Source organism: Macrobrachium nipponense, chromosome 6 (genome assembly GCF_015104395.2).
Source record: "Macrobrachium nipponense isolate FS-2020 chromosome 6, ASM1510439v2, whole genome shotgun sequence".
Lineage (NCBI taxonomy): Eukaryota > Metazoa > Arthropoda > Malacostraca > Decapoda > Palaemonidae > Macrobrachium > Macrobrachium nipponense.
In genome coordinates, this window is record NC_061108.1 from 56,911,542 (window position 1) to 56,931,954 (window position 20,413).

Sequence of the window (20,413 nt, forward strand, 5' to 3'; positions counted from 1 at the left end):
TTTGTGGATATTTTTCATAGAAAAATACAGTTAATAGGCAAATCTTCTGTAAATAATGAGGGGAAATATTCCAGAGAGAAATCCGCGAATGTGTGAGTCTGTGGATCCAGAGAACACGAACACAGGGGGTCCATTATACGTACTATCTCTCTTCCTTTGGGTAATTGCCCACAGGTCCTTAGAACTCCCTTTTCTGTGACGTGGTGGATACTCAACAAGTTGTGTTTTCTTTCCCGGCTCCTTCAAGTGTTTTCTTACCTGGCTCCTTCAAGAGGACAAGTTGCATCTTTTGTCTATGGTGTGCAGTTCTAGAGAGAGATGGATGTGAGAGTGACTGATCTTTCCTCCTCCCCCCTCCCTGTCCTTCTACTTCTCATCCTTCTGGTTAAGAATAGGACTTGAATTTACACTGGCTGGTCAGGCGTTTGATGCAGTAAGCTTTAACAGCGAGTTTCCTTATTATTTTTCTTGTTAGAATCATAGAATCCTTCCTCTAGCATGGGGAAGATGTGGGCAATACGGCATGAATGTCTCGTTCTTTACCTTAACCTTCGACTCTGTATACTTATATTCTTTGCTTTTCGTATGAGTTACGACTCCTCACTCATTTCGAAAAGGCCCAGAGATCTGACTTTTGATCCTGCAGTTCTTAGACTCCGATTAATGTGTCAGAGGCAGGGAACTCCTCCTCGCTCTTATGATGAGGAGGAATAGCCCAGGTGTTCTGAATTCCAGTCAGTTACGACACTCACTCAGATTCCTCCCTCCAACCAGTGAGTCTTCCTATTGGAAAGAACCAAGGGTTTGTATATCGTGTAGGAACAAATCACAATTGTTCCGATACGTAATACAAACCCTCGGTCCTTTAACAATAGGAAGGTAACTAGCGGCAGCTGGGACGGTCGTAAGCTTCGAACAAGGGGAGAACGGTAGTTAACTGCTGTCCCGTCGTGCGCGGCGCCCGCGCGCCCGAGAGGTGAAGAATCACTTTTGCTTTCGGCGCGGGTGTGAAGGACGTGTTCGTCATCGCTCTCTGCCGCTCCATCGTCTTGATGCTTTGTTTATATTGTGTTTTCTACTAATGGTTTGGTTTGACTTGAAAAATGAAACTGTAAGTACACTGTTTTCATTTTTCATTACTTAATTATGAATAACATGGAGCTATCGCCGTAGAGACGGCGATTTCGACTCTTTTCATGAATGAACCCTTGAATTATGTCTTGGTGCGAGGGCAGGGCGCACTCGCGCCGAGTCAGTATTTTGGGCGGAAAGAAAGTGTAATTGAAAGATGTAAGTACTCTTTTTCATTATATTTTTGCCCTGTGGTTCGTTCGTTGCCGAGTGAGCTTGATTGCGCCTCGGCCAAGAGCCTTTATTATTTCTATGAATAGAATGCAATGAAAGTGGATTCGCAATGCAGTTTTCTTTTCATTTTCATTTATTAATTGCATCAAATTTAATTTTGGATCAATTTCCGCTCTTACCCGGGAATTAATCCTTACGATTTATTGCTGTGAAAGTGAAAATAGCAAGTGCAGTATTGTTCATTTTCATATATATTTATGATAGCATCTATTATAATGGATCAAGTTTCCGCTCTTGACGGGAATTGATTTTTCCCTCTTTAAGTTCTATGAATGAATGAATCGCAAAGTGCAGTATTCTGTTTCATTCATATTACTTTTCACTGCTGTGCGGGTGGGGGTAGGGGAAGCGAAGGTCCTGCCAGGAAGTCGTCGGAAAGCTCTCCCGCGACCTCGCCTTGGTATCCGATTCTTCGTCTTCTTTCCTGCCCCCCCGCTCAGCTTCCTCGTATTTTGTGTTTTTTTTGGGGTCTTCCTCCGTTCGGGGTGGGGCATGTCTCCCCCCCCCGTGCGTGAGGGAACCCCTCTTACTAATCTGTCTGTGCTACCGGCAGGTGCTACAGCCGTGTGGGAGACGACCTTGGGAACAAAGGTATTGGACACCACTGCGGCTGCAGGGCGTGCCTAGCATCCACGATCTGCTGCAGAGTCTAGCGAGGTCTGGGGCGGTGACCTTGGAGTGGTCTCCACTACAACCTTCACGGCCGCTTATGCTGCTTCCCCCCGCTGGTCTACACTCCCCATGCTGTGTCGGTGACGCCGTCTGCCGCTTCTAGGGCCGGTCGCCGCCGTACCGAGGAGGGGTATGCCGCCGCCGCCTGTGTTTTCTTCGTGTTGCCTGCCCCCAGACTTCCGCTGTTCCAGCAGCTCGCCCCTGGAACCGGCCGCCAGTACCACGCTGGCTGCCGATGATTCTACGAGGCGATGGCTGGGCCTGCCGTACCTGTCGCTGATGTGCTTCCGCTACTGGCTTGGCTGTCCCTTCTGTGTTTACCGCTGCCGCTGTTCCTGCCGCCTCCTGAGCTGGGTTGCTGTTTCCTGTTCGCTCCTGGTTCCTGCGCCTGTCCATGCTGGTCCTGCCCATGGTGTGTCTTCCCCAGTCCCAGGTCCTTCCGGACAGGTGCAGTCGGGCCGTGTTGCTTCGGCAATAGGCCCGACTCCGGCCTGGATGGAGGACCTGACGACTGTCCTGCGTGAGCTGACGAAGAAGAGGAAGGTGTCATCTTCGTCTTCGTCTGTTGCTGCCTCTTCCCCTTCGACTTCTAAGGCCATAAGCCGAAGAAGAAGAAGGGCTGCCTCCCCCCCCCTAAGAAGTCTCCTTCGGGAAACTTCTAAGGCCGTCCCACCTCGGTGGGACGGGGGGGGGTGTGGTCCTTCCTGCTGGGCCTCCCCTGCTCGTCGGGGGCGGGGCCCGTCTCCCTTCCGTAAGGAAGAGATAGACGGGGACCAGAGTTAGTATCGGTTAGCTCTGGTACGTTCCTCGCCTGGTGCTGAGCGGCGATGCGCTACGACCAGGTTCCGCTCGGTCTCTCGTTCGTTCGAGGGAGATCCCGAGTGTACGCTCCTCCCTCTGGGAGACCGTTGCAGCCAAAGTTTCGGCGCCAGAGTTCGCTCGGCGCCAAGACCACGGCGGACGGAGCAGAGGCTGGCGAGAACCGCTCAGGTGACTCTCGCCAGGCCAGCGGCCGCTCTCGCAGCGACCAGCTGGTAATTGGGTTTTGTTATTCCCCCACCCTAAGAAGGACTTCCTTCAGGGAACTTCGAAGCGGGCTCGTCACATTAGGCCGTTGTGACGTGGGGGGGGTTCCTTCTGCTGGTCCTCCTGTTCCTTCGGGAACGGGGACCCGTCTCCCCTTCTGAGAAGAAGAAGAAGACGGGGACCAAGGGTGTGCTGGCTACCGCTGGTAACCCTCGCCTGGTCTTGGCAGCTCTGCTGCTAAGCCAGTACCGGGCTCGGTTTCTCGTCCGCGAGAAGTTCCGAGTGTACGATCTCCTTCGGGTGACCGTGCAGCCAAAGTTAAGACGCCTGAGTTCGCTCAGCGTCATGACCGAGCACGGAGCGAAGACTGTTCGAGAGCCGCTCAGGGTGACTCTCGCCAGGCATCGGCCGCTCCTCGGCGAGCGACCAGCCGTCCCCCATGAAATCGGTGGACTACCGGTCCTCTTACCGACCGGCACGGGTTAGGCTGGGAGCAGTTCTCCCCAGGGTCCCCTCGAACCGACGTTCCTAGCCTGCGGCTGGTACCAGCGTTTTGACGTCCGGAGGACTCTCCTAGCGGTCTCACGGCGAAAGCGGAGCTCTGCAGGTCACCTTGATTCCGCCGACTTCCCCACAGGGGACCGGGCGGAGACGGTGACCCAAGCAGCAGCTCGTCTTGGAGCGAACGGGACCGGGGTCGACGTGCTCAGTAGAGCCGCTCGCCACAGGTGAGCGGGCACGGCCAGGCCTGCAGATCGATCCCACGCGCGGGTTGGTGATCGGCTGCAGCCCCCCACGTACGCTGGTCCTCTGCCAGCGAGCGGGGGGGGGAGCGTCAGGTCTGTCTCTCCACTACCTTCAACTTCCTCGGGCTACACCGAGGGAAGAGCGAGGTAGCTAGGAGTGATCGTGAGAGGTGCGCCGCTCACGATCCCGTCACGACGCCGCACGTGCCACGTATGGTCTTAGGACCAACCAGGACGTACACGCAAGTGATTGGAGGCGACCGTCAGGGGGAGAGGGGGTAGCGTCAGTTCTGTCTCTCCGATACCTTCAACTTCCTCGGCATACGCCAGGAAGAGCGAGGTATATAGGAGTGATCGTGAGAGATGCGCCGCTCACGATCCCGTCACGACGCCGCACGTGCCAGGTTGTCTTAGGAACCAACCAGGACGTTTACGCGCAAGTGATTGGAGGCAACCGTCAGGGATCTGTTGTGGTCCCTTCTTCTGAAGGAGAGGGTCCTGGGAGCTGCTCTTGTTGGAGGGACTGGACGGTCCTTACTCCTCAAGACGCTGTAACTTCCGAGATTCAGAGTAACTTTGTACCCAGGTTATTGCACTGATTCGTCAGCACAACGACCGGGGGGAAGGATCGCCGCTCCCACCAGCAGAGCCCATGTCTCTACTCGAGTCGTTTTGGGGCCCCGAGAGGGAACCCAAACCGACGGTGGGTATGCCGCGATCGGAGCTGGCCGATTCTGTCTTGAACGAGAGTCTCTCGTCTCCGGACAAGAAGGCTCTCTCAGTTCTGGCCGGTTCGATCAAGTACTTCCACCTCCTCTACTGCGACAGCGGCGTTTCTACGGGTCTTCGGACACCGCTATTTAAATACTCTTCGGTCCTCCTGAGAGGTTTCGACCTCGACGAGGACTGGAATGAGTCGGGAGAGGCGGTATCGGCTCTCTCCTGTCAGGTGTCGATCAGCCCCACCCAGACGACGTTCACAGTGGCGGCAGACCCTTTACCTACAGTGAGAGTTCGTAAAACCCTCCTCGGGGGGAAAAACGTTCTCCTGACGATACGTTTTTCCCAGACTCCTGAGAGGCCCATCGCCGCAAGGCTCTGCTGCTCCTACTCTTCTCCAACTGCTAGTTCCACTGGGAAGGCGAGCGAGTATCCAATTCCTCCCCCATTCCCTCTCTCCTTTCGGCTACGAGGGAAAGGGGAAGGATCCTACAGAGATTTCTCTGTAGGATCCCACGTTGGGGACTGCGCTACCAGGGGGACCTTCGCGGGTCCTAACCTGACGTAAGCCCCGGTCGTTGAGGAGGGATCCTGCCCCATTCTCGATTTCTACGGGAATCGAGAGGACCACCAGCCGATATCGTTTGACGAATTCGGTGGGGGTTTCGCAGACTGCTTAGAATTCTACGGAATTTCTAGCGCATTCAGAGTGTTAGAGTTTCTTACGATCTCCAAACACTTAGGCGAGACCACGGTCCAAAGTGAGCGAGACGAGAATCCACGATATGTTACACGATAATCGGGAACCTCGCCTATGCTTGAATTCCTGGAATTTCTAGCATTAGGAAGAAGACTGCTGCTGAAAGAAGACTATCTCACAGTAGGTCGACCAACCTGGAATAGAGAAGAACGGACGGGAATATCCAGTTTGGCTGGAAACTATCGTCTTAGTATTATTCTGTTCACCATTGAAGCTTTCCTTCGAGGAAGATTTCTCCTTCACTCTCATTTAATAGAGAACGAAGGTGGTCGATCTCCAATCCTATTTTTGTTTTTTCTTGAAGGAAAGAATTTAGGATGGAGATCGTTGTTCAGAATCCTACAAATATACTACGTATATTAACTCGCGACATGATCTGCTAAGCAGTTGAATGGTCCGCAGGGGTAGGCGCATATCCTGGATTATTCTACGGATTGCGACTTAGACGAAAAGTATTCTAATTGAACTGCAACCCGGGTTGCCTGCAACCTCCCAGGAGTTTCCAGTTTCAATTTTATATACTTATGGTGTTGTCACAACAACACCATTTAAGCTTTTATATTTACCGAATTCGTTTCGCTTAAATATAATTGCTCGAGCATATCTTTTTATGCTCGGTGGTTCTAGCCGAACGCATTCCTTCGTGGAAAGGATTACTTGGCAACTCAGGATGACGAGTCAGCGACAGCTACTGCGTATTGAATTGCCCGAGGCATTTCAGTATCAGCTGCCGCTTTGAGATAGATGGTTGTTTATGTCTTTCTCACCTGCTTTGATTGAATAACAACCGTATCTCTGCCCAACAATCACGGACTTAAGTCTCTGATTAACGGGGATTCTCGCATACATGAATGACCATCTACTGCTGAGAAACGCTAGTATTCATCGTCTTCGGTATTGCGAGAATTTTAAACAGAGATATCTATTCGACTCTCATCTTTCTGTTTACCGCACGGTAACAGAATTCTGTAATAGTCTCTTGCTGCATCGTATCCCGATAATGGCGAATGATTTTTGCGGAATCTGAGTTTGTCCTCAAAATATCTTGTTATTCGGAGGTGTGACAATTGTTCATTGTTCACCCGCGGATTAGCAGATGTATTGAAAGACATCGCCTACTCCCACACCTGCCAGCTCTACTTCCAAACGTTCAGCCCATGAGAAGCAGTTCTTCAAGCGGCTCTTCCCTGTGTTTCATTACTGAAGAACGCCCCGCTTTCATTGTACAACGGACAGCAATGAAATGGCGGTTAGCGTTTTCAGTCATTTGTAAGCACAGGTTTAGAATCTTGAGATTCCTTCTCTCGATTCAGCTGGAAGACATAGGTTGCATTCATTGCCTACCTTCGTCTTCAACGTCACATAGTGTTGTTTCTCCTTAAGCTGAGATTCAACGTCTATGAGATTTTCTTGCCATCAGGGACCTCGGTCTTTTGAAGGCAATTGACTTTCGCCTTTTGAGCTTAGGCATTAAGAGAATCATCGCCGCGCCGTCCGGCATCGGTGACTAACAAATATTTTATTTGTTTGGTCTCTCAGCATAACTCTTTAAAGGGGGGCGAAGGTCACGTGACTTACCCGGATGCTTGGACAACTTGCCTCTACTGATTCCGAACCAGTCAGTCGGCAGCTGTCAGAGCGCCCGAGTCAGTTACGAACTATGCTGTGGACTTAGTTCGGTTGTTCCAGAGCAATCATTACTTCGTCTTAATAGCTTGTCAGTATGAGTACTGTACATAACCAAAGTCGAGAAGAGGATAGGTCATACGACTATTCCCTTCTTTTCGTCTTAGGTAACTGCATGACTTCTCTTGAGAAGTCAAGCACAAAGGGATGGGGATTTGTGACGCTCGATTTCGTACCGATCTTCGTAGCGAAGACTCAGAACCCTTCGGTAACTGACGATTGGTTCGAGTCCTTCACAATACCCTCCCTAATGACGTCACCGCCTCCGATACGAAGGCTATGCTGCTTTGTCCTGTGAAGGTGCGACGGAGCTGTCTGAAGAAACTCGACACCCAGGATGAGTGTGGACGCCATCTTCATCATTCTCTCGCGTTCCGCAAGAACTTCTCCGTGGCGCAGGTAATGAAGGCAGGCGCCTGGTCCAAAACCGGACCGCATGCACCTCCTTCTACCTTCAGGATATTGCCCACAGTTCCTTGGATCTGCTTTTTCCTTGGGAACCGTGGTGGTTGCTCAACACGTTGTGAGTTAACCCAGACCCTCGCAGGCTGAACAGCATCGAGTCCTGGTGTGACCGTAAGAATGGATGAGGAATGAGAGTGTGGACTGGCTCCTCTTCCCATCTTTTCTTCCCCTCTACCTGTTTGGGTAGAGGGACACGGTCGTCACCCTGCTGGGTAAGGACGAGATGCAGGTGAGCTACTCAATAGAGCACCATCCTATCCCTTTCAGTAGGGATAGGAGTAAATATCCACCACTTCCTCCAACAAGGGGGAGGAAGTGGATGCCAAATTGAGACAAACCCATCATTTTATGATTGTCTCTTGCAAACAGGAACAAGTTCTTGCTTGCTGGTACGAAGAGATACGCTTGCCTCTCTCTTAGTACTTGGCCCAGAGGTCTGACCATTGATCCTTGCGGTGCACCACCCCGATCAATCGGACAGAGGTTTGAGGATCCCTCCCTCCCTTGCTCTTAGAACCAGGGAGCGCAACTCTATGGGCTTGACGAACACCAGTCTGTTCACCAAAAAAGACTCAGATTCCTCCCACAAGAAGTGAGTCTTCCTATTGTTAAAGGACCGAGGGTTTGTATTACGTATCGGAACAAATGACAATTTGTCGAAAATTGCATTTTTCCTAACTATACAAACCTGAGGTCCTTTACATATAGTCCCACCTCATGCCACCCCTCACTCTGCAACTTTTTGCATGGGCCTAAAGCAAAAGTGATTCTTCACCTCTCGGGCGCGCGCGGGCGCGGCGCACGTCGGACAAGCAGTTAACTACCGTTCTCCCCTTGTTCGAAGCTTACGACCGTCCCAGCTGCCGCTAGTTACCTTCCTATTGTTAAAGGACCTCAGGTTTGTATAGTTAGGAAAAATGCAATTTTCGACAAATTGTCATTTATTGAAAGTATGTAAATTGTATTTTTCCTAACTATACAAACCTGAGATCCTTTATACTAATTGCCCACCTCATGGTACCCCTCAATGTGAAACATGGGCTGCAAGTAAATTGGAGCGTTTACATCAGGGCAGGCGGGTCTTCCCACTTACCGGGTGGTAGTTACTACCTAACCAACTTATTCAAGATTTTAATGACTGTATCCAGCTGCTACGCTGCAAGTATATACCCTGTTGTAAAGGAGGTCAGTTTTGTATAGTCAGGAACATTACAATTTACTTTGAAAAATTGTGATATTACAGCTCACACAATATCAAAACGGGTAAGAACTAAAATCGGTAACAAATTCTGATATGTTTGTTGTAAAATATTTACGTAAATTTACTGAGATCGAGGATACAATAACTTTTCGATAATACATTTTTTCTAGTATTTCTTTGCACTTTTCTTTTCAAAATTACAATTATAACTGACTTACTATCATAAAAGATATGAACTCAAACCAACAACAACCCCTGGGTATATTTATGAGCAAATAAATTAAAAAACGTGTCTTGGGAAGAAGAAAAACACAACATGCCTCCTTGAAATCAAGATCACAACTGACTCATGAGGTGCCTACTTCGTTGATCTGAGCAAGTCCAAAAGTTGTCATCAGTGAGTAACGGAATCTCTTTCCTAACTTATTCCTCAAAATCGATGGTGCATAATATTGATGCTCAACATGAGTAAATCCATCCACCACCCAAAACCTGTTATTGCTACTCATATGTGGCTATCCATCCATTAAGGGTTAATTATAACAAAACTGAGAACTATTACTGTCATAAAAGTTTTTATACATAGGTACTTTAATAGTTAAAAATATTATTACAGGCAGTCCCCAGTTGTCAGCGGAATCGTTTAATGGCGATCTGGTTTTTCTAGCTCCATAAAATTGGCGATGTATGGCGCCATAACAGGGCCGAGTTTTGGTTATCAGTGCCATAAGATGCTGATAATAGGTGCTGATGACAGAGTTATGGCGCCATAAGGTGCTGATGACAGAGTTATGGCGCCATAAGGTGCTGATGACAGAGTTATGGCGCCATAACATACTTAACAGAGGTGCCATTAACTGAATCTCGGTGCCACATATCACTGAGTGTTTGTTAATGGTGGTTTTTGCCTAGGAGCACCCCTCCAAGAATATAAGCCCCTCTGACAACTGGGGACTGCCTGTGTTGGAATCTTTTTCATGTGTAAACGTGAGCCAACATACTGCCATCACAAGGGGCACAATTCTTGCATAGCAGTGGTGTATAATAATGTTGCCTCATGAATCAACTGTGTAAGATTTCATTTGGACTCATGTTTGTTTATTTGCACAAGACAAGCTATTATTTTGTGAAATTAGGTTTTAGTGTTTTAACTTTTACATAAGTAATTGTAAAACTTTTAATTTGTTCATGAAACTTACCTGACAGATATATATATATAGCTGTATTTTCTGATGTCCGACAGAATTTCAAAACTCACGGCACACATAGTGGCCGGCCAGGTGGTAGTACCCATTCCCGCCGATGGGAGGCGGATATCAGGAACCATTCCCATTTTCTATTCATATTTTTTCTGTCGCCGGTGCTGTAAACAACTGTTTGCAGTACCTCCGTCTAGGATTTTTTTATTTACTCGTTCCTAAGTATCTGGATTGACTTTTGGTTATTGACTCTGGATTGTTGGATTGGCACGTGATAGTGGACTGTTTTTTGAATTTGGATTGGCTTTTTTGTGTACATGATGTCAGGATCAAGTACAGGGAGTTTCAGAGTGTGTGTGAGGAGTGAATGTAAGGTGAGGCTTCTTAAACCTTCAGTTGATCCTTACTCAGTATGTATGGAATGCAGGGGGCATGTTTGTTTGGTTGATGATCGGTGCAATGAATGCAAGGATTTGACTGATGATGGATGGAAAATGTATGAAACCTATCGGCGTAAATTAGAGCGCGATAGAGTCAGGAGGGCTTCCTCCAGGAGCAGTTCTACGAAAGGTAAGGAATGTAACATTTCACCCCCTCTAACACTGGTAGAATTTGTTTCTCCTAAACCTGTGATGTTGCCTTCGGGCCCTGTTTCTGTGTCTGGAGAAAGTAATGCCCTTTCTCTGATTCTCGAGTCTCTGCGCACTCTTGAATCAAAAGTTTTGGCCTTGGAAACTGGCCCTGTGAAAGTTTGTGATCGTGCCCCTAGTGTTGTGGAGGGGGCGTCAGATCGGCCCCGTAATGCCTCTAGGCCGAGACCTCTATCGGACTCCCAGGACTCAGGGAGAGGGTATGTCGAAAGCCGCAAGAGGGTTACGGGGGCTCCCCACCGATCTGGCGTCCCTTCGGCAGGCCTTGTTGCAAAGTCCCAGGCTGCCAAGGAGCGCGCTCGAGCGCGTATCCTGAAGGACTGTTTTCTCGTCCTGCCGAAGCCGTCCTCCCAGCGCAAGGGGTGGAGCGCTCGGAGTGACTCGCGTCCTCTGAAAAGGACTTTTCGTTGTGAGGACGCTTCACGTCCTTTTTCACCAGTTTCTTTGCGTTCTTCTCCGGGTGCTTATGACGCCTTTCCTTCTCAGAAAAGAGGTAGGTTGTCTTCCGGTGAGGACGTCCAGTCGCGCTACGATCGCTCTTCGGAGAAGCAGCTAGCTGTACCTGTGAGAAGGAAGGAGGCATCCCCTCGCCCCTCGCCTTCTCGCAGGTTCAGTCCTGCTCCTTCTAGTTCGTCACCTACGAAGAATACTCTTTTGTCCCTTCAGGACCAGCTATCTGCTCTTATGGCTCAGAGGACTCGCCCAGCAAGCAGTCGAGCCTAAGCGGAGGAAGGACGTCAGGCTGCCCGTCAAGAGGACGAAGCAGTCTCCTTCTCCCTCTCCGCGTTCGTCTCTTTCCCCGATTGCGTCTCCTTCGGATCATCGCCGATCTCGTTCTCCTGATAAAGCTTGCGATCAGAAGGACGCTTTTCGCTATAAGCAGGACGCTTTCTACGCGAAGCAGGACGCTCAGCAGGACGCTTTCCGTTTTAAGCAGGACGCTTTTCACGCAAAGCAGGACGCTCAGCAGGACGCTTTCCATGCTAAGCAGGACGCTTTTCACGAGAAGCGGGACGCTTTTGAGGACGCTCGTCAGGACGCTCGTGTAGACGCTCGGAGTGACGTGTCTCCTCATAAGGAGTTTGTTAGAGCTCATAGAGACTCTGTACCTACTGGACTTAGTAGTGCTTTCAAGAAGCATAAGATCACTTCAGTTAGAAGTAAGGCAGTCTCCGTCGTCTCACAGGACGCTCGACGCAGCCAAGACGTTCTGCCTTCTTCGAGTGTTAAGGATCGTCGTAAGGACGATTCCGTGCCCGAAGCGTCAACTTCTAAGCAGCGGAGGTCTTTGATTAAGGCTAGACCCGCTGGACGTACGCCCTCTCCGGATGGACGATCTCCGGTTCCTCTTAGAGAAGAAGGGGAACTTAGTAGTCCGGCGAGCTCGGTGGAAGAGGAACCTCCTTCTGTTTCGTCTGTCTCTGACTATAAGGTTCTTGTGCGGCTGTTACGTTCGTCCTTCGGGGACAAGTTTCAGCCGGCAGCTCCTAGGTCTCCTCCCTCGCAACTTTCGTCTTCCAAGTCATATAAGACACCGGAGTTTGTTGAGATGAAGACTTCTCTTTCAACCAAGAGGGCCTTCAAGAAGCTCCAGGACTTTATGACTCGAAGGAAGGATCAGGGGACAGACGACTTTCGCCTTCCTCCCTCTAGACTCTCCGGAAAAGGAGGCGTTTGGTATGAGACCAAGGAAGACGTCGTGTGTAAGGTTCCTTCGTCTGCACTTGGGGACTTCTCCAGCTTAGTGGACGCCAGAGGAGTCCCTCTTATCAGCTGCCAAGGTGTCCTGGACTCCTTCGGAAACGGACCACCACTTTGAAAGGACTGCTGCGTTACGGTTAGGAGTTCTTCAACTTCTTGGACTGGTGCTTGGAGTTCTAGACCTCACATCTAGAAGCCCTGAATCTTCTCAGTCTGGGGGAGCTGTCCAGTGTGTTATCATGCATGGACAAGGCTGTCAGGGATGGTTCGGAAGAGCTAGTTTCTCACTTTGGAACAGCTTTCCTTAAGAAAAGAGCTCTGCTTTGTAATTTCACCGCAAAGTCGGTTACACCCGCTCAGAAAGCGGAATGTTCTTTTCCTCCTCTTTCGGACCATCTCTTCCCCCAGACGATGGTCAAAGATCTAGCAATTAGTTTGCAGGAGAAAGCGACCCAGGACCTATTAGCACAGTCCTCGAGGCGTCCAGCAGTTCCTTCTACATCATCGTTTGTTAGACCTCCGAAGAGAGTTAAACCCTTTCGCGGAGCTCCTCCCTCGAGAGCAGCTCCTCGAGGGAGAGGGCTTTCAAGAGGAAGAGCTTCCTTCAAGCCCAAGACAGCCAAATGAAGAACATGTCCTTCTGACGCCAGTCGGAGCCAGACTGATGTTTTTTGCGGGAGCATGGAGACAGAGAGGGGCGGACCCTTGGACTCTCAAGATCGTAGAGCAAGGGTACAAGATCCCCTTTTTGCATCCTCCTCCTCTAACATCAACTCCCAGGGACCTTTCTCCGTCTTATCAGGGAGAGAAGAAACGGATCCTTTTCGATCTTTTAGATCAAATGATCGAAAAAAGAGCGGTGGAGCAAGTCGTGGACCTGGGGTCACCAGGCTTCTACAACAGGATTTTCCTGGTACCGAAGCAGTCGTCGGGTTGGCGCCCAGTCCTAGACGTAAGCAGGCTCAATCTTTTTGTAGAAAAGATCAAGTTCAAGATGGAGACGCCGCAGTCAGTTCTAGGAGCCTTGAGACCTGGCGACTGGATGGTGTCCCTAGACCTGCAGGACGCGTACTTTCACGTCCCCGTCCACCCTCTTTCAAGGAAATACCTAAGATTCGTCTTAGGAAACAGAGTATGGCAGTTCAGAGCCCTTTGTTTCGGTCTGAGCTTGGCTCCGATGGTCTTTACCGTCATAATGAAGAATGTAGCGAGGTGGTTACATTCTTCAGGGATCAGAATATCCCTATACCTCGACGATTGGTTGATCAGAGCGTCGTCGAAGGGAAAATGTCTGAAGGACCTTCAGTCAACTTTAGCCTTAGCAAAGTCCCTGGGACTCTTAGTCAACTCCGAAAAGTCACATCTGACCCCGACACAGTCCATCATGTATCTGGGGATTCAGATGGATTCAGTGGCTTTTCGGGCGTTTCCGTCCCAGGAACGTCAGCTTCTAGGCTTAGAGAAAGTCTCAGCCTTCCCAAGGAAAGAGACTTGCTCGGCGAGGGAATGGATGAGTCTGCTGGGCACCATTTCCTCGCTGGAAAAGTTTGTCTCCTTGGGAAGACTGCACCTCAGGCCTCTCCAGTTTTTCCTAGCGGAAGAATGGAAAGCCAAGGAAGATCTGAATGCGATCTTGAAGATCTCAGATCCAGTGAGAGGTCACTTAAGAGGAGTGGTGGCTCGACCCTCAGAAAGTTTGCGAGAGGGCTTATCCTAAATCTTCTGAGCCCTGACCTAGTGTTGTTTTCAACGCTTTTTTCCATTTTCGGGTTGGGGGAGCAACACTAGGAGGGGAAGAAGTGTGGAGGCTCCTGGAGAGGGGAACAGGTAGCCTGGCACATCAATGTGAAAGAACTAGCAGCGATCTTCCTGTCGCTGCAGTTCTTCAAAGACAAAGTGACAAGCAAGGTCATCCAAGTCAACTCGGACAACACCACAGCCCTTGCATATCTGAAGAATCAGGGAGGAACACACTCCCGATCTCTTTTTCACCTGGCAAGGGAGATTCTGCTATGGGCAGATGTGAGGCAGATCAAGATCCTGACGAGATTTGTCGCAGGTGTACAGAACGTCAGGGCGGACCTTCTCAGTCGACAAGATCAAATCCTGCCAACAGAGTGGACCTTACACCAAGAGGTGTCAAGAGCTGTGGAAGTTGCGGAACGGCCTTTGTCGACCTCATTTGCGCCGTCGAGCGACGAAAGAGGCTTCCTCTGTATTGCTCCCCGGTCATAAGTATCCAGGAGCAATTGCGGTGGATGCATTGCTCTGGAGTTGGACAGACCTAGACCTTTATGCCTTCCCTCCATTCAAGAAATCAATGGGGGGAACTCATGAGGAAGTTTGCGGCTTCAGAGGGGACAAGGTTGACCCTGATCGCCCCGATGTGGCCAGCGAGAGAATGGTTCACAGAGGTCATGACATTCCTTGTGGACTTCCCAAGGACGTTGCCCTGGAGGAAAGATCTACTCAAACAGCCTCACTTCGAAAGGTATCACCAAAACCTCTCCGCTCTGGATCTGACTGCGTTCAGACTATCGAAAAGTTGGCCAGAGCGAGAGGTTTTCGAAAACAGCTGCGAGAGCAATCGCTAGTGCTAGAAGAGCCTCTTCAAGAGCTGTTTACCAATCGAAGTGGGCCTCCTTCAGGGCATGGTGCAGAAAGGAGGGAGTTTCCTCTTCCACGACCTCTGTGAGCCAGATAGCCGATTTTCTACTTTTCCTAAGAAATGTGCAGAAATTGGCAGTCCCGACCATCAAGGGATATAAGAGTATGTTGTCAGCCGTACCTTTCGATCGACCAGAGGACTGGACCTCTCTGACAACAAGGAATCTCCACGACCTCTTGAGATCATTTGAAACCACCAAGATTCCCCGGGCGAGACCGCCTTCATGGAACCTCGACGTGGTTCTTAAACATTTAATGTCAAGTCCGTTTGAGCCTCTCCACGAAGCGTCTCTACGGAACTTGACGAAGAAGGCGCTTTTCCTAACTTCTCTGGCGACGGCGAAGAGAGTTAGCAAAATCCAAGCGTTCAGTAGCCAAGTGGGCTTCAAGGGGGACAACGCTGTCTGCTCGTTGAGTCCAACTTTCTTGGCTAAGAATGAGAACCCGTCTATCCCTTGGCCCAAGAGCTTTGAGATCAAAGGAATGTCGAGTCTCGTGGGTCAAGAACCAGAGAGAGTCCTGTGCCCTGTCAGGGCTCTCAAGTTCTATATTCACAGAACTAAAGAGGTAAGAGGTCTCTCAGGTAATCTCTGGTGCTCGGTGAAAAGACCAGAATTGCCTTTGTCGAAGAATGCTGTGGCTTTCTTTCTGAGGGACGTCATTAAAGAGGCTCATTCATCTTGTCAGAAGACTGATTTGAGCCTCTTACGAGTGAAAGCTCACGAAGTCAGAGCCGTAGCTACCTCTTTTGCCTTCCAAAGGAATATGTCTATCAAGGATATCCTTGATAGCACCTTTTGGAGGAGCAATTCCGTATTCGCCTCACATTACCTACGGGATGTGAGAACGATTTACGAGAACTGTAGTTCTTTGGGGCCATACATTTCTGCAGACACAGTTTTGGGGGCTGAAGGTAGCTCTCTTCCTATCCCTTAGCTTAGAATAGGTTAGTTTTATTTGTTGTGTTTTTGGTTGATGGTGAGATCTTCTGTGAAAATCTCCCATTCTTTAGATTAACTGTCAGGGATTTTTTGGTTAGTTGGTCAGGTGGTGGTCAGTTGCTCCGTAGCCCTCATATGGATGGTCCGATGGTCTTTTCACATTGTGGTTACGTCCCCGTTGACAGAGCATCCAGAGCGCACCAGCACTACAGGTCTCCACCTGGCTGGCAACTCTGATTAAAGCAGAAGCAGGCTTAAGTGACAGTAATCACAGAGTCTACTTTGCTAACAGGTGAGGAACCAAGATGTACATCATCTACTTAATTTAGTTTCCTAAAAATCCTATTCTGTCTCTTCCCACCATCCGAAGGTGGGATTCAGCTATATATATATCTGTCAGGTAAGTTTCATGAACAAAATGTTATTGTTATAATACAATTAAGTTTGTTCATACTTACCTGGCAGATATATATAATTAGAGTACCCACCCTCCTCCCCTCAGGAGACAGTGGCATGGATAAAATATGAATAGAAAATGGGAATGGTTCCTGATATCCGCCTCCCAGCGGCGGGAATGGGTACTACCACCTGGCCGCCCACTACGTGTGCCGCGAGTTTTGAAATTCTGTCAGACGTCAGAAAATACAGCTATATATATATCTGCCAGGTAAGTATGAACAAACTTAATTGTATTATAACAATAACATGTTTGTCCCTTTCTTTTCAGATAACTGGGTGAATGGACTTGGATTCATAACAGTTACAGTGGTGGCGAAACTAGTAACCATTATTTTAAGATTAAAGTTGAGAGTTCTTAGACGGAGAACCATGTTTCGAATTGCTGTAGCAGTGGCTATAGGTAGTGTGCTTGCTTTCCTATTGGAGCTCTCCTATATTCACTCTCTGGTTACTATTGGCATCTTATATTGCCTCCTTAATGGTAAAAGCACCAAAACTGTACTTTGGCAGATCTACAAGACAATTCCAAGAGATATTCGGTAAGTAAACTTTTGGATGTCATCATAGATTTTTTAAAGTAGATACTTTTTATACAAATTATGTAAAACTAAGTCATTGGTTTAACTGCTATGTATAAACATGGAACACTAATGGTATTGTGATTAAAAGGCAAAAACCAAATACATCGAGGGCTTGTCATATACAAAGTACAAACTAACATAATACAAATGTATATTGCGTTTATTTTTGAAAGATAAAGCAAGTTCAGAACTTTCCTGGATTTCAGATCTTTATTACACATAAACCATCTTAATTAGAGGTATAAGGTTTTCTTCAATTTCAACAACAATGACTTAAGTTTTTTTTTACATTACGTACTACTAAATTTCAACACATGCCCCCTTTGTTGCCCGAAATTCAATCTCACTCTTGGTATTCTCCAACATCTCCATAGTTACCATTGCTAGAGCTGCTGTTATCCTTGCTTCTAAGAAAAAATCAAAGAGGGGTAATGTCTGGTGAATGTGGTGGCCATTCTGTTGGGCCATCTCTCCTAATCCAGCAGTTGGGGAAGGTTGTATCCAGAAAGTTACGGTCTTCAACACTTCCATTCTCAGTGAACTTTTTATACCAGTCTTTAATGCTTTTAACATCCGATGGGTCTCGTCGATACTCATTTCTGAACTTGCTTTGCACTCCCTAACCTTGGAAGTCAAAGAGTATCTTCCTTACGTATAAATACATATATATTTATATATAAAAGCATAAAAAAAATAACGGAACGAATAAAACTTGAAGCTAGCCATAAGGTTTCGATATCACAAATAATACTATCAAGGAAGACACTCCCAAGAAAACCAGGCGCATATAGATCATAAATTTACAAAATTAGGTAGAAATATCGCCAAAGAGTAAACAACGGCCGCCTTGCAGACGAAGCCCGCGATAACGCCACGTGAAGCGCCAGGAAAAACGAGCTTAAAAGTCTTAAAAACGGCGATCTACCACCTAAAAAGTAAATCAATGCATGTTCTGAGTACTCAACTTAGATGGGACGGAAGCTGCCATCGTAGAATCACAATAAAGCGAAACAAACTTAAAATTTTACACAGATACAAAAATCTCGTGCTACAACGTCGCTGTGCTTACTTAAGATGTTGTTGATGGCGCTCGGGAGGAGGGTGTTGGTTTTGGGGAGGCGGCCTGTATAACGGCGCCTCATATGTTGGGGATTGTTGACGTGGATCTTTCTGTGGGGTTGAAGGAAACGTGGCTGTATTACTCGCCCCTGGTTTATACACGATATTTTTATTTTACAAAAGTGCTCGCCTGAGGGTAGTAACCTCAGTCAGTCCCTTTGGTTTATTCTCTAGTATATTTAGCATTAGTTTTATATATTAGAAATGGCTAACGAGACATTTCACCGGGCGACACGGCTCCTCACCCAAAAATAGATTTTGTTCATGAAACTTACCTGTCAGATATATATATAGCTGTATTTTTCCGAATCCGACAGAAATTTAAACACTTACGACACACGCAGTGGGAGTCAGGTGGTTAGTACCCATTCCCGCCGCTGGGAGGCGGGTATCAGGAATCATTCCCATTTTCTATTCATAATTTTTCTGTCGCCGGTGCTGAAAACACCTGTTTTCAGTACCTCCGTCTTAGGATTTTGGAAACTTCATTGCCGCTAAGTATCCTAATTGTCTTTTGGTTTATTTACTTGGATTTGTGGCTAGGCATACGCTATCTTAAATTGATTTGAATTTGATTCATTTTTGCATAAAATATCTGAATCTAGTTAGGCTAGTTTCAGACGGGGTTGTCTGCAAAGATAGGGTGTGGCTACCGAAAGCTTCGGTAGATTCGCACTTGGTATGTACGAGGGGTATGGGTCTTGCTTCTTTGTTGAGATTTGTCATGTAAGGAGTGTGAGACTTTGTCTTTTCCGTAAGGAAGACGTATGATTCGTATGTACGCAATTAATCAGTAAACATGTCTAATTCCGTAAGGAAGACGTATGATTCGTATGTACGCAATTAATCAGTAACAAAAGTCAGGGTAGTGAACCTGCTAACCTTCCTGTAGACTTTATTTTGCATAACCCTGTAGTATGGCCTACGGGCTATGTATATGTCTACGAGAGGTGCTCGCTCTCCTTCATTGCTGTGAAGTGCTACTTCTGTAATTGTTACTTCCTAACCCTGGCAGTGTTGCCTTCGGGCCCTAAGCAGTGTCTGTAGAGAAATTGCCCTTTCTCTGATACTCCTTCGATTCGTAACTTAGAATCGAAAGTGCTTGCTTTAGAGAGTAAAAGTGAAGTGCAGAAGTGCAGTGATACCCCTTGTGTAGTGGAGGTTGCGTCAGATCGGCCTCGTTTCGCCTCTAGGCCGCCGGACCTCTGCTTGACTCCCAGAACCAGGGAGAGAGCATGTCGAAAGCCGAAGGAGGGTTACGAGGAACCCCCACCGATCTGGCGTGCCTTCGGCAGTTTCTGATGAAAATCCCCAGACTGCCTAAGTGCGTGCACGTGCACGAATCCTGAAGGATTGCTTCTCGTCCTCCGAAGCGTCCTCCCCGCGCAGGGGTTGGAGCTTTCGGATGGACTCGCGCCTCTAAATAGAAGCTTTATAGAAGAGGACGCTTCACGTCCTCCTCTCTTCTCTCTCTCGTTATGCGTTTCAGTGAGAAGTAAGAAGGCGAACGTCGCCTGAACTCGTGTCCGTCTTTCCACCGAGAAAATACGTAAAAGAAGTCATAGTAGCAGTAAGCTTTTGAGAGCGGACGCCCAAGCCAGGGGCGCGCGGGTGCACGCCAAGCGCGCTGCCCAGTGGACGCCGAGCGTGCGGCGCCAGTGGCCAGAGGAACGCCGTGAGCGCGCTCCAGTGGACGCCGAGCCCGCGCTCCAGTGGAAACGCCCGAGCCCCCCCCGGTTTGCACCAGCGCACGCCAGGTGTGTCGCCTGGCTGAACGTTTCTGTTGAACTCTTCAAGCTCTTGTTTCAGATTTGGGCTTAAAGAATTTTTACCTCTACCTTCGATGATACCTTCTACCTCACCTGCAAAGAATGTGAAGTAGGCAGTGCTTCGGAGGAAGCTTAAAGTGAACAGACAACTTCTTCTTCGAAACCCAGCAAGACATCGGGTTTCGTGAATTCAAGAGGTCTCTGTCAATTAATATTGCTTTTCGCATAGGTGGATGGAGTTAAGGAAAGCTCAAGGGAAGTTCTCGTTTGCTCTACCGCAAGCTTTGCCATTCTGCCAATAAATTTAAGTTGCCACTACCGCAGTCAAGACTTTGCGATAAGGCAGTTACGGGTTATAAAGGCTTGATGTCCTCGGCAACGTTCAGTAGGATTCTTGCAAAGGCACTCATCAAAAGTACGCTCTTCAGGAAAGCGCAAGACAGGACTTCCTTTGCCATACTGCCAATAAATTTTAAGCTTTAGCAGGCATTAGTTGTGATACGGGAGAGGAAGCTGGTTGGAGAGTTTCTTCCTCTTCCCAGGATAATTTTGCCAGCTTTTTAGCCCATCTGAAAGGGCTTTTCAGATGATAGATTTTGTTAGTTCCTAGTCGGGACTACGCTGCCGAATTGAACATCGTCGTTCTACCTGACGTAAGAGCCCAGTCCCTTCGTTAACAAGGATTC

General features: G+C 48.3%; 1 protein-coding gene across 5 annotated transcripts in view; it reads left to right on the top strand.

Annotated features, from left to right (window-relative positions):
• LOC135216379 (long-chain fatty acid transport protein 4-like) overlaps positions 1-20,413 on the top strand; it is a 447,308-nt gene that overhangs the window by 20,725 nt on the left and 406,170 nt on the right. For all 5 annotated transcript variants that reach the window (XM_064251648.1, XM_064251647.1, XM_064251650.1 and 2 more), the window contains exon 2: positions 16,527-16,797. The gene's annotated coding sequence lies outside the window, so the exon portion shown is untranslated. The remainder of the gene's footprint in view (positions 1-16,526; positions 16,798-20,413) is intronic.